We start from the raw sequence: 18,205 nt of genomic DNA, 5'->3' as shown, positions 1-18,205 counted from the left end.
TACTGGGAATTAGGAATATATATCAAGATAATGAACAGAGTGTGCCCACTTTGCATTGCTAAGGGTTTAAAATAATGTAGATATCTTCCAACGACCTGAAGTCATCCAGGCTGAATTTCGGGCAAACATGTCACTGGAAACCATTTGTCGACGGTATGGGTATATAAGAACTCTTACCAACGATTATTTTTACTTGTGAATAGATCTCGTTAAATTGTCGCTTACCTAACATGCCTAATTATAGCAAATGGACATCAAAGCATGTTCACCATATGAATCATTCTTTGCTTTCCATTCTATAGTTTATTATGGTTGAGACTGTAATAAGTGCTCTCGTCGACTGCTTTCCGCGAGTTTTGAGACCGAGGAAGACTGTATTTCTCGCTTGGTGTTTGTGCATTATTCTTCGTTCTTGGTTTACCCATAGTTACAGAGGTAAGTGTGTATATACCTGTACTGTATATATGTTTGAGTGCAATTCCCTGAGAATACCAGAAGCCACAACTAGTCCTGCTACCGGTTGATATTAAATGTCGATTTGCTGTTTTCAATTGACTGGAAAACAGGAGGAAAATACAGACAAACAATGAAACACCCAAACAATTGTTTTCAATTGACTGAAAAAACAGGAGAAAAATACAGACAAACAATGAAGCACACAAACAAACAAACTTAACACAAATATATTACAGGAAGCTGTTTCTCTGTATTTACTAAAAATGACTAGAAATCCACAATTTGAGCTGGACAGTTCGATAACCCTGGCGGTGCCAAATACGCTCTCGTGGAAAATTGAGTGAGCTTGAAATTCACATGGACAAGGAACTTTATACTGCTAATTGTCTCGTTGCAACCCGTACGAAGCTCGGGGAGCTGATCCTGGTTGCGATGGTTATTTGTGGAATGTCTAGGGTGTGAGCTCTTGCACTCTTGTCCCTGAATTGTTGTTTACTGGTTTATTAAATGATGTGGGCCGTAGTGGTCAGCGACAACCTGTAAAGTGTGCTGAGTCTTGTGGATCAACGTCTAGGCGTTGTGCCTCTGCGTAGCGCACTATAAATCACTGAGCTTTTTTTTTTCTTTACCATTAAATATCATAAGTCATTGAGGTTTCAGGTCGGCTTTTACTTGTTTGATTTCCTAAATTGGTACAGTGCGCTAATATCGCTCATGGTGTTGGTATGATGGAATGCATCGTGATTGCATGGGTTTACGGTAAGTCAGAATACATTTCAGATAAATACTCTTACCGTTTCGTTTATGCTGGCCATCTTGGCGACCATCTTGAAAATATCGGCCATCTTAAGTAATTTCAATTTAGCCATTTCCAACATAATACAAGCTTTTGCTCAAAAGTGCAAGAACATTTCACTTATCGCTGGACTCTTTAAAGATATTATATTATCCATATTAATGAAAGTTTAACTGTCATACACTCCTTCTAACTTCTGTATTATTTTGTCCGAAACATACTTATTGATTATTGTTTTTCTTGATTATGAAGAAACGTTCTTTATACGATTTATATTTCACCAATTGCAATTTGATCGATTCACGATACGATGCGCCTCCAGCGGTTGCTAGGGAGAGGCCAAAATACGCAGTGCATCATGGGAAAAGTCGACATCCGAAGCCCGCGTAATACGAATACAACTCGGGAACATAATTATATTAAGTCATTGTGTTGTGTATTTAAATGTCAATATAATAATGTCACACGCAAAAGCACATTAAAACGGCAATGTATAATAAATAGTGGATTCATTTTCAATCTATCGATCACACAGAATCCTTCGTGGAACTGTTTTCAACATTATTATCATATTCGCGTGAAAATCCAATAGTGGCTACAACGGCGATGCCGGCCCTGCAGGTCAAAATTCAACAAGTACCCCTGCAAGCTAGAGCAACCGCTGGCGGCGCATCGTAATGTGAATCGCGAGAATTGAAATTTTTGTAAAATAACGTATTATATATTTTATTGAGACCAACTGAAATAAATACCACGTATATATTTTAATCGTTTTAAAAATCGGATTCAAATATTATTAATGCTCTTTTTCTATTGTAATTACTGGTTACATGTGCAGGTGTACGGCGCTTTTTGGATGACATTAAGTTAATGCTCGGCGAGCTGCCGGTCATTTGGCCTTTCTACATGGTGTGCTGGTGTTTCGTTACACCGGGGATCATTCTGGTAGGTTCCAACTTTGGGTATTATCATCATTATTATCAATAAGCCTGAAACTTAATATGTTTTAAATCTAGGCACGATCTGAACCAACCAAGGCAAAGACATACCTCGCAGAATTTTAAAATTTCCACTTGCTCGACGGGCATGGCCACATAGAAATCCTCTTGCCTGAGTCCTTCTTTGTTGCTGTATTCCAATTTCAAAATTGGCGCCTTTGGCCTGGTTGATTCACATCGCTTAGCTTGAGACAAATATATGTACTTTCCGATAATCGAAATAGCCGTGATTTAAAACTGCCCACTTTGTTGACAAGATATTCAGAAGCAAAGTAGATCTCCTTAATCATGTTAAAGGTGATTTATGGGATATAGGGTTTACTTATTATGTGTTTTGTTTTTCCTTCAGTTCATTACTATATTTAGCATGGTAGACTATGTTCCAGTATATTACGGGGACTATACATATCCCGTGTGGTGTGAAGTGATTGGATGGATGATGGCAGTGGTTTCATTGCTAATGATACCTGTTTTTATGGTCATAACCTTCTTTACCAAGTCAGAAGGAGACACGCCAATAGCAGTAAGTGCACAAAGAAACATTAACGGTTCTAAACATAATAGTGAAACATTCAAGTTACTAGTATATCATTAATTTGTCACACTGAAGAGAGTGTTTTTGCTCAAATTAAAAGTATCATGAATATTGTTAGATGCTCTTTCCTTCAGAAAAAAACGTGCTATTATTACTTGACGATTAAGATTATTTCATCTAAAATCAGTTTAGACATTAATGCCCAATATGGTTATTTTTTGTCTTGAATGGATTTATGTATAAATTAAACTTGCAAAATGTTTTAATTTAAAAAGTGCTATTACAATCATGCTTCGACCATTATGTAATACAAACACCATCATCAGTAGTGATGTTAAGATCACAAACTGAGGTCACAAGTAATTTGAAATTATTTCATGTTTTCGACATCCTTAGCAAAAAAAGTTGAAATGAATTCCTTGTTCTCTTACAGAAAATCAAATCGTTATTGAAGCCCTCAGCAGAGTGGGTACCAGCCAATCAAAAAGAAGGACATGTTATGTACCAAATGAAACCTATCGAATCACATTTGAATGGTGAACTCCGGCCATTGGATGCTGTATAGAAGCTATAGCAGGATGTTTTGTTATTGGTATGCAAGGTTTCATACGAAATATAATGGTCCAGTGTTGTCGATCTGTCAAGATTTTGACTTCAAACTTCGAGCATCGATATTGTTAGTGTGCTGCAAACTGTATGGACGTTAAACAAATGCTATGAAAATGCGTATTATGGATGCAGAGTACTGGAGGAATGACTGTTAAAAGTTATGATTTCCTTACACTGTTACCGTTGGATGCTATACTTGTGAAATGTGTAATGAATGGAGCGCAGTGTCTTCAAAGTTATTCTGCTTCATACAGTGCATTGGCTTCTTAATTGTGTTACCTTGATATTTAGGAAATGTGACCGAAACGTGGAAGGAATGTTATGATTAGGTGAATTTCTACAAAGAGAACACCGAGGAGAAGGAAACTTTGACAGGGTATATGAATGAAACTGGGTGAATTAAGACACCACTGTGGTTTGAAGAACTTAAGAGCATTTTAATATATAAAGTTTTAAGCTATGTCATGTGGGAAGACGGGAAGATGCATCATGACACGCGGGAGTGACCGGCATGCGCAGCTTCAAAAGTTTTTTGGCATTCCTTGGATCAAGGATTTATCATGGAATATATAGTACACTATAGCATTCTAACCTGGATCTTGTTAACCTGTGACAGTTGGGACGAATACCCAAATACGTATCATTACAAAATCCCAAATCCCAATATTATCACTATTGTTTGATGTACACTACCCTTGTGTCTTGGAATGAATTCACGTGTTCTGTTTGGGTTTAATGTCTGTTTCTGTAACGTAATGACATGCAACAAGACATCGCAGTCAGTTCCTAAAATGGATGACAAAGAAGATGTTGATGATGTGAGATGCCAATTACAATAGGATATTGTTGATGACTATTACAAAGGGTAAACACGTAAACCATCCCTGTTTGAAAAAAATGTTGGTAAGTGTATAGTAGGTATAGAAGTCCAGGGTATTGCCATTGGACTTTGTCACAAATTGGAAAAATAGAAAATAGTAACAATTTTTTTATTTAATTGTATAGAAAACAACAATTGACTAAAGCCAGTTTGGTGAAGTGTATAATAGCAATAGCCCATGACCTATGTAGATTTTATATATGCAATAGAAATGATTTTTAATGTGACATATTTCCGGCATCAATAAATGAAAAAAGTATCTAAAATTTGTTCAGCAGGCCCTATAGGCCTATTTGCCTTGCAAGAATAATTTGTCACACATTGCAGTTCATTTTCTGAAAGAATTATTTAAAAAAAATCATTTTGTACCCACTGTGATCGATCACTTTGAAAAACCGGCTGTTCTTCGTTTGGAGAAATAATTAACACTCGCCTTCGTTGGCCACAGACAAGCGCATAACCATGATAACAACCGTGAAAGAGATCAAACTAAAGCGTACTCATTATGGTTGGTGCGCAGGACACAGTTCATTTTACTGAAGAGCGATTGTCTTCATATAAGGATACAACTGCTTTCAGTATATAGATGGGAGATTTGATCATGTTGATATGGAACAAGATAGACAATCGTAGCATAAATAGCAAAAATATCGTTAGATGTTGGTTAAATCTGAAAAGTTGAATCAGAAGTAGAAAGTATAGACAAAGATAGTTACATAGAACATAATATAGAATTAAAATAATTGATAAATCACATCCAAAAAGGTCCTACAGTTTTCATGGTATATGCTCAGTTTTGTGAAGAGAAAAGTGTTATGTTATATAGTCCTAAACATCTACAAAAAAAGTAATTACCCCCTTAATGAATGACCATTATTTCAAAACGGTTGATCGTATGCCAAATGTCGGATATGCATTCAAAGCAGAATTTATTTTTGCGCATTATGACACCTAATTTGTTGCAATTGTCCCAATTTTGATGTCGCAGCGTACATTTAAATGAAAGTAACCCAATATTTGAAAGTTGCATCAAAATCCTATTGTCTTGTATTCAGTGTCCATGGACGGAAATGCTTTCAGCTCATTTGATTATTCTTCTTGTTTTTGTGAATTTGGAGGAGGTAAAAACATGTGGTAACTAATAATAAAAAATATCATTATTCACATCCGTGGTCATTGTTTTGGACCAAGAAGGGCACAAGAAGTGGAAGACCTTCTGTTGGTAACATGTCCCAATCAGGAAATTTTAAATGTAACTTTACCACTGAAAGGACAACTTGCAATTGTAGGCCATTTAGGACCTTGTTGGTCAGAAAAAATATTGGAAGTCTTCATGTTATAATTCGACATTACGTGAATAACGATCACTGATGTGAATAATGACGATTGTTATTGATGATCACATGTTTTGATCCCCTCCAAATGCGTGAAAGAAAAAGGATAATCCAATGAGAGCTGATTTCCTTCAACATGTTCAATGGATACTGAATACAAGGCAATAGGATTTTGCTGCAACTTTCAAATCGTGGGTTACGTTTATTTAAATGTACGCTGCGACGTCAATAATGGGACCATTGCAACACATGTGGTGTCATAATGCGCAGAAAGAAATTCTACTTCGAATGCATATCCCAAATTGGGCATACAACCGTTTTGGAATAATGGTCATTCATTAAGGGGGGTGCAATTACTTTTTGGTAGATGTTTAATTATTTACATTGGTTTGTAGGATATTATATAGCGTTTATGAACAATAATTGTAAGCAATATTAAACATGCAACGAAACAACTGTCACGATGAACTATTTGGGTCATCTTATCGTTATGCGATACGATATGGCAATCTAAATGGTTTATTTTCTTTCCCCTGGCTCTATTTCAAACATTGAATATCAAATCAAAGAAGTTCATTAATTCCGTTCTTAGAATAGTAGAATGGGTTACTGTGTGTGTGGGGGGTGCTGTGTGACTCTTAGTCTATTTTCACAACATGTAAAAATCAACATAGGGACAGTAGACTTCGTTAATTGTCAGATTCCCTCAGGTATAGTAGTTCATTCATTAGAACGGTATTGGTGGATATTTTGTGTATCTACTGATGTAATGAAAGATGTTTTGACGAACTTTGTGAATAGAACTCATTTGAAACCAATTTTACGTACACAAAGTAGGCTGAATCTGTAAATAATATATATGCAAATGAATATTGTACATGTATGTAACGGATATAATTATTTGTACAGAAAGGTATTCATGTTATAATGCAACATATTATGAGGGAAGACCGGCAATCACTATCTTCTATGCTATTAGGCCAACTCTTCCTAATTTATGTACCTCATGTATCTTTTATACCTAACATGCCATAATGTATATTACTCCTGCAAAGAAAACACTTTGTTAACAATCTCTCGTAGTCGAAATACCGTGTAGTAATTGGGACAAACAACTGGTTACCTACTTCTGCATTACGTGTGTCCATCTGTGGCTCAATTTTGTATTGAAACAAGCACATCATTGAGTTTTAAAAGTGGTATATGAGGCTTAATGCATATATTATAGAAAATAAAATTGCATCACAGTTTCCCCCAGATCTTTTGGTTGGTTCTTAGTCATAAACTGCAAGACATTGAAATGTTGATGTAGTTTTTGAATATCCTGGACCAATTCCTGTAAGACAATTTACTCAAATTCGCGTTATGAGAAAAGTAAACAATTGAACTACGTATATGCCTATACCATGAATATCTGATTCTAAGGTGCCGTCAAAATATTCTAAATTGTGACGTCGCTATTAGTTCATAACGCAAAGTCAAAACTTTGTCATAATTCTACATATGTGATATGCTAGTGTTCCCCAAAAATATTTTCTCATTCTAAATCCGTCGGAGTTGGAGAATTAAGAACTGTTTTTGGAATTTGTTGTATGACTTTAATACTGTAATACATCGCCGACCCGATCAAGGATGTTGCCACATTGACTTTAAGGTTGCCAGCTTGGCCTACATCGTCTGTTATGACATCCTTGTTGGATTACCCCCTCATCGATAGATTTTTGTATCATGGAAGAAAGATGGCACTTTTTATCCGCATACGTGAAACTTAGTTATATCATGATATCAAACTACAATACTTTTGTTTGATAGCAAACGGTATTCAGTTATTTTTTATTTTATGGAATGTTTTATCTTTAAATGAGTCTTTGATTTTAATTGTAGTTTTAGTGCAAACAAGTTCAAGCACGTTACATGTTTGAACTGTTGTTCGACACCGTGTTCAACTTATTTGAAATAATACAACTGAAATATACAAAAATGATATATGTTACATTGAAAAATAATCATTGTTATATTACCATCAATCTACATTCTGTCGGATGTATTTGTACAATATATTATTAGAATTTACTTTGTTATAGAAGTATATGATTTTGAAAGAAATTGAGAAAACGTCATTTTAACAAAGATATATATACATTAATTTGATTTTCATCACTAGGTCCTATAATGTCAGGTTTTATGATTACGGGAGTGTTTCACTGACCCAGTTCTATTTACATATCATCTCAGAACATAATCGGGAATTTTGTAAGTCAAGACCTTTTGTAACACCAACTTGTTTTTGGTTCTTACCGATAGACCGTTGCCAGAAAGCTGAATTTGAGCTGCCAGCCAACAACGATTTTGTTTTTGATTTTGTTTGTTTACCCTGTGATCTTGCTTGTAAAACGGAGTAATCCAATCTATGAAGATGTTCAATTCGTGTCCCTGGCTATTAATGTTAGACCTTTTTTCATATATTCCACCATACAATACCAGGGAATCACTTCAATGCCTTCAAACCCGCGTCGCCCGCGTGAAGTTGTGAATGTTATACCACAAAGCGACCAATGTATGGAAAAGTGCATGATGGGATATGTGGGCAGAAGCTTTCATAATGTCAGCTTTGTCACTGTAGAAACAACAATTTCATCCATTCAACTAAACGTTGAGACTATATAATTTTGAAGTTTCCCCAGCCCTAACTGTCGAACTTGTTCATGGGTGAACCTAGCTGGTTAAAGGAAAACAGACGCATGATTTAGCCTTCTTTATATTGTGTAAGTTATGTTTATAAAACTTACCTTAATAAACTTTTGAATTCTTGTACAAATTTATTAAAGATTATCCCTTTAATGGCAAGCGCAATTTTCAAAGACTGTTACATCATAATAGTCGTAAACTCGATGCGTAATTTACTCATCGAGTATAGCTGTAAATCCAATTGAATGACAAAGTATTCACCTGAATGTGCGCTGACTATGTGTAATAGCAGTGCACACCGCCATCATCTAGTTTTTCGACAGCCACGCATGGCGATTTTGTTCTGCCGTGTTTAATAGACTCGGGCTAAGTATAAAAAATTTGATACAGTTGTAGATAGGTACGTTTCTTTCCCACTACGCAATGCGCCGCTGCCACTCAAAAGCTTAAGGGACTCATTTTTTACAAGCTGTGCATCTAATTACACATCTTTATAGTTACCAACTCAAGAAATATCGATTTTTTTTGTCAGTTCCCATTTGATTTTGACTTTCTTAGTGGCCAATTGGAAAGACAACTCTATACTACATCGCCGTGTGATATTGATTGGTCGCCCAATGACTCAGAACTCCTATTTGAAAAGCGAGCTACCTTATTGGTCAAATACCAATCGTGTATCGCTCAGCGACGGAGTAGGGCATATAAATTCAGCTTTTTTGTTAACTGGTGCTAGACGGTGTGATTACAATTGCACGTGATTCGCTGCAGGGCGTATTTCTATTGGTTATTTTCACGCCTGTACAAGAATAATTATTTACCTGGTGTTGACGATGTGGAGTGGTATTGTATTTTGTGATGCAGATAGCAGGTAAGGCTATCGTGACGTCACATTGGCCACATAGATTTTTAAATGTCGTCGCCAATGAGTAGGGATTTTTAGTTAATTTAACTCATTGCTACAATCAAACATATATTTACCAATATAATGAAAAGAAATATAAACAGGTTTTGAAATTCCTTTTAGCGATTCTTTTTGGTATGGGCTACGAAAAAAACTGAAATTACTACACCGTATTTTGACTAGTTTAGAAATACAGTGTGTGAAATGGTTCAGGATCCTAACTGATATGTGCGATATTTTATTGTGTAAAGTATTGTCATATAAGTAATTATAATTATTGTAAAACGATTTCAAGAGCGTCGAACCATAGTGGTAAATTAACTGAAATTATGCAAATGTAAAGTTGATGTAGTATAGTGGTTAATACTCGTATCTTATTGATGTATACGTAACGTTATCCATGACTGACCAATTACGTACACGAAATTGACTAGTTAAATATGGCGCTGTTTCGTTACATTGTTACTTGTATGTAATATTGGAAGAAATAAAGGTGTACAAATATAACTGTTTTTCTATAAAGTATTTCTTTCCTTTCTGGAATTGCTTGAGTCGATACACACAATACGAACAGTACACCCCCACTTACCTACCCCTACAAATATTTGACTCAAAAGTAGCGCCCGTTATTTTGTGTTCTCTATATCTCTGAGACCTACTGATTCAGAATCTGACGAATGCCATCATAGCATCCTTGGGCATCGTGAAATAAGTGGCCACATAGGCTTATACAAGGATCAACAATTGAAATTGCTGCGATTTTCGTGAATGTTGTAGCAAATTGTTCATTTACCAAAACGAATTCAGAAACAATAGTTTACAATGTAAAGTTACTGAGATAGAAGATAACAAAGTCAAACACCATAAATTGCCATTGATCCTATTCGCCGTGACGTAATAATTGGATTCACTACCATAGCAATAAGTGAAAACAATATTTGAATATATCGTGCTGCACTACATGCAGGTTGCACTCATCGCATGTCTGCAATCATAGATTGAATACAATATCGCTCTTTTCAGAGATACTAATCTTACAGGTGCGAGTGAGCAGCATGATTTGGTTCAATGCAGAGGTACCGCGTGAACGTACTAGTGCAGCGCGGTATAATTACAAATTGTTTATAATCTGTCTCCGTAACACATCAACCAATTTTCTTAATCCCCGTTTGTAGATGAATTGCTACAGGGTTTAATTTTGACCCTATACAAATTGGAAATTGACCCCTGACCTGTTGCGGCACATAACTTCTGAGCCATACATGTCACAGGTCGTATTAAGAAAGAAAAATATCAGGAGACAAAGGTCCTTCGAGGTATGGAGGACTCCGAAGAAAGAAAAGTAAGGTGGTTAGTCCAAAAGAGCACCTGATTACATTGAATTAAAATTTCCGAGTCACCAAATTCTTGCAAGACGTCCGCCATCTGTGACTGTTATTTTCGTCCAATCACCATTTCAGTGCAACCTTCTTCCTTAATCATTTTCCGGATAACTATCAGACACCAATTAAACAATTTGGCAACCATTCTGAAGGTATCTGGACATTTTGTGAATTAAAGTTTCCTTTTTCTTTGCATTCAAACGGATTCCGGTCTTTCTGCCACTGTAAAAGGCGCATGTTGTTACCACTTGTGACACCTTCCATCCATTTATTATCCTAATCTTACTTATTTCATGCAAAGAACATTTCCATGCAGTGAAATCGACAAGATACTGGATTAATACTCAACTTACAGTTTGCGGAATTCCTTTTTAGCAATGTTGTAATACTTTTGCACAGTGTGTGTTGTAAGCATAACTCTTCGTCAAAACACTCTGTCGCTCGTCGCCCAAAAGAACTTCAAAGGAATTGCTTTCAAGCGAAGGTATTTGATTCCATTCATTCGTGGAACAATTGCAATTGGTAATCTGACAATTGTTTCAGTCTAGATTGCTTAAATGTATTTCAAATCTTATTAACTTTCAGTCATTGACAATCTTACTATAATTTGGCGAATATAGTATGTAAGTACCCAGCAAACACACAAATGTTCTTAAAATGTCATAAACGTGTTATGAACGCATTTTGGTTTTATTCAAACGTTTTAATTATAGGCTAATAGACGCGTATCACTTGTTCGGAGTGAAATTGTACAAAATAATGCACGCGTACTGAGATGTTGATGCGTCTATACACGAGCCCGGATGGGTGTATTCAAATATTGAATAACAAAAATGTTGAATAACAATATAAACTCCTCAACAAAAGTTTAGAAAGTTTTTTCAAGCATCTATATCTCTCTTAATTGTGTCATGTTCACATCGTGTTGCAATATCAATGGATAGCTACATTATTCTGCTTTACAATGACACCACATTTGAAACTATCATCTTTTTCACGTCTGAGTACACGTCGTGTGAATGTAGTAGGGTCTCGAACAGAATGTGCCAAATTGACCATTATTCTACGAAGCAAGCTGCAGTGCCATATATTCAATCTGGGACCTCGTGCAGTCCTCCAAGATGACAACGTTCGCCCCAACAGAGTCAGGGTAGCAGAATAAGTCTAGAATATGGGAGTAGAATGGAATGGCCTGCCATCAGCCCAGACCTCTCTACCCGATTGAACACTTGTGAACTTGGTCGTATTGAGCGTACTAGAGTAGCCAATGCAACCACATTGAATGACTTGTGACGAATCCTGGTTGAAGAATGGAATGCTATCCCATAGCAACGTGTGACCAGGCTGGTGAGCAAAATGAGGAGGATGTGCCTGGCTGTTGTGGCTCCGTATGGTTTTTCCACCCGCTATTGAAGTTTAGTGACTAGTGTTGTTTGAGTACAGAATAATGGCCAATTTGGCACATTTGTTTGAGACCTCACTACATTCACAAAACGTGTACACAGACGTGAAAAGGCGGATAATGTCAAATGTGGTGTCATTGTAAAGGGGAATAAAATAGCTATCCATTGATATGCAGCACGATAGGAACATGACACAAATAAGAGATATATAGATGCTTGAAAAAACTTTCTAAACTTTTGTTGAGGAGTTTATATTGTTATTCAACATTTTTGTTATTCAATATTTTTGTAACTGAAAGTTTTCTTAAATTTTCACCCATTGTGCGAATCCAAGAAAATGGTGATGTTTCCTGGAACTATGTTATCTTTAATACGCGCAATCGTACGCTAAACTCGTGTTCCAATCTTGGCAGCCAAACTTATGACCAATCATCATGAACACATCACCAGGGCATTGTTAATATACATAAACATGTCTGTTTTATCACTTCAGAGCTATGTATCGACCACCCAGTGCCAGTAATGACATCGTTGAATACTTGGAACTCAAATGACATTGTAGATGGATGATTATGGAACTTTTTATAGTAGAGTAGGCTGGTTAGGTACATGTATCCACAATACAGACACTGCTGGTCGCCGGACTCTACATCTTGCAAATTGTCTTGGCCTGGAACAGAAGGATCCAACAAAAGAAGATCGTGGATCTTGTCGTGACTGCTGTGTGTGCTTCTACAGCACTTACCAAAGTGGGTACTTCAGACTATAATCCAGTCATGATGCAGTCATGTCTACAGTAGAATTCACCTCGACCTTTGCAGGACTTAAACCCCATTAAAAGCTATTAAACCAAGATAACACTCATTGAAACAGCTCAACTGATTAAATCGGATCTTCTCTGGCTGTGCACATGTGTCTGTTTTATATGTGCGATATACAATGTAGCAATGAGCTGCTATAATACAGCTTCAGTTGGGTAACCGATTATAAAGGAAACGCAAGGAAACAATGGTAGTGGACCTTTGTTCACGAAATGAGACAATGGCCTGCTTTTTGTTAACCAGCATTCTTGAAAATGAGCAACATAATGATTGTTGACTGAACACGGTTTGGAAATAATTTCTTCATATTTTTGGTGTTATCTGTCGTTTACATAACCTTCCTAAAACACAAAAGTGCGACCCTTTGTCAATCACCTACAGTACCCAATTTCGGCATACTATATAAGAAACTCATCATGATGATTGCCAGAAAATGTAGCTTGTACCGTTTTTTTGTGGCATCCTTCAGAAGTGAGCGGTCCGATACCAATATTTTCGGTCAAATCTCCATTCAATTAACACGGGGAGTTGGCTAGCTATGCCTTGCCCTCACTCATATTTTACAAAAGTGCGACTATTTCTGAACATCTAACCTAGCTGTAATTTTAGGTCATGTTAGAGAAATATATTTGCTAGAAGTTTGGAGAATAAGTTAAATATTGGCTGGTTATTTTTCACACAGTGATGTTAACTAGGCAAGTGCCCATTCTTCCAACATACACATCATTTGTAGAGGTCACGCGTCAATGGTGAGAGCACTGTGTATTGTGTATAGGAAAACGGACAGTAACTGCAGTATGTGCGTGTGAAGCTAGATGTGAGGCTAGAAAGGCACGGCACTACGACAAAGCCATCTACTACGAATTGAGAGGTTTTAACTCCTCCACTGATTGGATTCAAGTATTTAAAGAGAAATAGACATTATTGCAGGGTCACTAAAATCTTCTGTGATGCCGTGGACTTGTAATCCCAGCACAATTTTCATCAAAAATGCAGGGGCAAAGCTGGCCTGGTTTAATGGCAAATGTTGGTGGTGACTTGCAAGAAAAAAGAACAACAGAGCAATCAATAAATAGAAGGTTACTCAAGCAAGATGATATATCTCATATTCTCCAGTACAATACTGGTGTCTACAAGGTACAGTTTTAGCAATGTTTTTATTTACACTATTATACATCTGATTGTAGATCTGGAGAACTTCATTAAATTTGCTGATGATACTGGTATGATTGATTTAATTACAAAACTGATGATGATACTGTCTACCATCAACAGCTTATCATGATTGTTGAGTGTGTCAAATACTGTGATGCCAATTACTGAACTGATAGTTGATTTCGGGACGTCTGGTTCAACTCCAAGCCATATAGTCGTGAAAGTTAGTAATGGGGAACGTGTGTCTTCATATAAATATCTTGGCACTATGATTGATGACAACAAATTCTACTGGCATAGATCATTTGATCAAAAGATTAAACTCCAGAATGTATTTTGTCTGAAAAATGAACATAATTATGTAAAAATAATAATCGCTTTGTATTATAAGTAATAAAGTATTACTTGACTGACTTGATTTGACTTTAATTAATCTTACAACTTGACAGACAGACAGACAGGCCAGAAGGAACTATAACCATGATAACGCCAAACTCAAAGAGAATCTTACTGACAAAAGCCTAATATGAGCAGCACTTGAAGTTTTGGAAGGTAATCAGTCTATATGAGAGTGAATATACGGCAGAAAATAGCGCCCTCTGTTTTACATTAAAGGCCCTTTCAGTGATTTCACAGGAACATTAAAAAAATGGAAATTTGTCAGAGTTGCTTAGAAATAAAGAATAAGTCTACAGAATTTCATTAAACCACTTTTCCCTTGAATACATCGACAAATTAGTCAAAAAACAGAAGTTTTAGAAAGGTTTTCTACTTCAACTCTGAGAAAATCGAGATTTTCGTACAGTGCGCCACCAATCGACTGGAAAAACTTCCTAGTCCAGTGTTTCTAACACGGGGAAGTAGAGTCTAAATTGATTTAAAACAGACGCTTTTAAGCTACAATTTTGTAGTAGAAAACAAAATAAGCAATTAAAGATCACCGAGGCAAACTAACGGTCAATTCAAATATGAAAAACAGTTAAAATTGTGTATTTTGTTTAAAATAGTAGCTACTGATGTAATAAGTAGTAGAAACAATACGCAACGCGTGTTGGTACGTGGAGAGTGAGCTTCTTTCGATCTCGAGTCGGACTTTTGTACTGTCAGTATCAAAAGTCCAGAATCATGCAAATGCTTTATTTTGTCTAAAATACACGGCTTTCGACCGAACCACTAGCAGGCTATGTTAGCACATCTATGCCAATTACAAAGGTACCAAAATCTGAATTTTGATGATTTTTACGATCGTCCGGATGAGCAAATCACTGAATGGGCCTTTAAGGTTGCTGTTGGGCAATGTTACATTAGGTAACTGGTGGTCAATGCTACATCAGAAGATGTACACCGACATTCCCATAACCCAACAGGGTTTCTGACCTTGGTATGTCTGGCTTTTGTACACATGTGGCACAGTTGACCATACCTTGCATTGGGATTGTGTGCAAATATCTGGTGTTTTCATCCTTTTATTTAACATCAAAACATTGAGACTTATGAATAAAATTAATGCAGTGGGACATTAAGAATGTTTTCTATAAGAAAATCCAATTTAATTTGATAAGTCTCAACTATTAGCTCGTTGGCTGCAATTTTAAAATTACCATTTTGTCTGTTTGGTAATGGGGACTTTGCCTTTACGATTAGGTTATATTGATCAAATTTCCCAATCATAGTGCATTGTAGGAATGCCTTTATGCCTCCTCTGATGCTACATTAAGGTTACTTTGCTTATATTGGGGTCCCACTTGGAGTGTTTAGTTGTAGGCATGGAAACAGACTTTCCTCTAAGCTTTTAATCCGATAAGCTGATTATCTATTTGTTTTCATGAATTGGAAGACATTCTTTGATGTATTACTGAGCTCAATCATCTGAAATTATTGGAGCGTGAGCCACCCGGGCTGGTGGCTCAGCATAGTATTTTATTAACAGAAGTTTTTCTCCAAATTCGTTTCCTAATGACAAGAGCATATAAAAATATACAGTAATAAATCAGAAAATATAAATATTAATTATAAATGGTACATGAAATTGTGAACAATAGGGAAATCATGTAAAATTCAGATTAAAAGACATATTACACTTGTTTTATCAAAAACAGCTGCTTATTGACTTAAAATTATATCTACTATCAGTTGGAAGGTTATTCCACAATTTAGTAGCACGTGAATGAAAAGTTCTTTTACCTGCATATTAATATTATGGTGGTTCAAAAAGAACAAAGTTGGTTTGACTCCTGGTTCCTTTATAGTGCATATCATATATAAAGGTGAACTGAAAGGAAAGGTAACCACCATGAGCTTATTGCAATTGCGTATAGATAATAAACTTATAGTCTCCGGTCAGACTGTATGAGTAGGGGCTATCACGAACATACTAGGAACGACGAGCGTTAGGACCAACACAAGCTGGCTGTGTAGGAGACTAGAATGGATGTGAACGGCACTATGACGTTTTACCGCACAATGTCGTAATACGTAACCCGTATGGCGTTAGCAGTGAACGCCTCTTCGCAATCTCTCTATTGCCAAGTCGTGGCCCGTATGCCAAATTACATACAATAATTACAATATAAAAATACACATATGAACAATAATTGAATTAAATATCAAGCAAAAATTGCAAAGGATATGAAATACACACAAAAAAGTAATTTGAAATAACATTAAGAAAATTGAGTATAAAAATCACTAAAATAATTTTTTTAAAATTGCACTTTTAACTTGTATAAAATGACATGACTCACTTTGGTATTCGACGAACCTAAGACAGTGTTCCACCTCCTACCAGAGAGAGTGTCAAACTTGCACATTTGAAGAGCATCACTATTCGAAAAATAGTACCGACCCAGGATTATTCTGCAGGCACGTTTTTGAATGGCCTCAATTTCTTTACTCTGTTTAGCTGAAATACCATAATGCTACATCAGCGTATACTCACGATTTGGCCTGACATATCCACTATACACGACACCCAGCTCTTGGGTGGAAAAACCCAAACGTTTTAGGGTTCGTAGCATGAACAACCGGGATTTAGTGTCCTTATAAATAAATAAAATAAATAAATGTCGGTGATTTAACGTGTCCATTACAAATAAATAAAATAAATAAATGTCGGTGATTTAACGTGCGCTACACCTAAGTACCAACACACTTCAACAATTGAATACCTGAGTGGAAGAAGGGCCCAACTCCATCAAAACTGTTTTTGAGATATTAAGAAAAAACTTAATATTTGGAAAAGTTTTATAGACAGAATGTTTTCATCTTCAGGGGACCTTTAATACATAAACATACAGTACTACATACATTCAAAATGATGTTTCCATGGCAACGGTACAGGTGTTAATACAAGCTGGAGTTGGGCCCTTCTTCCACTAATATACTGCAAGTGCCAGTTCCGTAAGCAGATGTGTTATAAATAGCTATAGAAATGTGGAAATTATCCATAAATTGCTGAAGTAGAAGCAGGTAATATGTTAGAAAGAAAGTTTATTGTAGTGAAAAGCAGATTTCATGGATGAACAAAATTCCTCTTTTACCCAATATTTGTGGAAGAAGGGCCCAACTCCGTGGAGTTGGGTCTTTCTTCCATGAAAACCATGATTGAGTGTAAGTGGAAGACTATTTAGGAAATGGATTTTGGCTCATCTTTCACACACAAGGAAGAACAGTCTGCTGGCAATAAATGATGGGTCTAACTCATTTTTGTAAAAATTGAGTTGGGCCCTTCTTCCACTCAGGTATTCAATTATTCCGCTACCATTAGGATATATCAGAATCATTTCCGCTTCCACAAGTCCGCAACTGATGCGCGGGTACTCTCAGCTGCCTTAGATTGTGATTACCCCCAGCAGCTCCCCATTTTACACCTGGGTGGAGTGAAGAAATTGGGAATTAAGCCGTCTTGCCCAATGACGCAACACACTGGCCATGGTGGTGCTCGAACCCACAACCTTTGTATTATAAAGCTCGCGCCCTAACCATTGGACCACCGTGCTTCCCATTCCATTTTTATGCTTGTTCTGCATGTTCTGTAGCCATAAATCCAACACATTGGCTTCAGTGACATTGCATTCTTAAGAAAAAAGCAATCAGCGTGGCTTGACACTTGCTGGGATTTCAGGTGGCTGTCACTAGCCCCCTCTGAGAACTAATCAAGATCATCCTGAAGTGAACTAGCACAACCACCGGAAAAATTCTCAGCAAATGTCAAGTCATCAACATATATTTAACACCGACTACTGGCC

General features: G+C 36.5%; 1 pseudogene; it reads left to right on the top strand.

The window, feature by feature from the left end:
- The window catches only part of LOC140146655 (sodium- and chloride-dependent glycine transporter 1-like), a 115,719-nt pseudogene extending 106,015 nt beyond the window's left edge, over window positions 1-9,704 (top strand).
- Window positions 9,705-18,205: the final 8,501 nt, after the last annotated feature.

Source organism: Amphiura filiformis, chromosome 1 (genome assembly GCF_039555335.1).
Source record: "Amphiura filiformis chromosome 1, Afil_fr2py, whole genome shotgun sequence".
In the NCBI taxonomy this organism is placed as follows: Eukaryota; Metazoa; Echinodermata; class Ophiuroidea; order Amphilepidida; family Amphiuridae; genus Amphiura; species Amphiura filiformis.
This window is presented reverse-complemented; position numbering and strand designations above follow the sequence as displayed.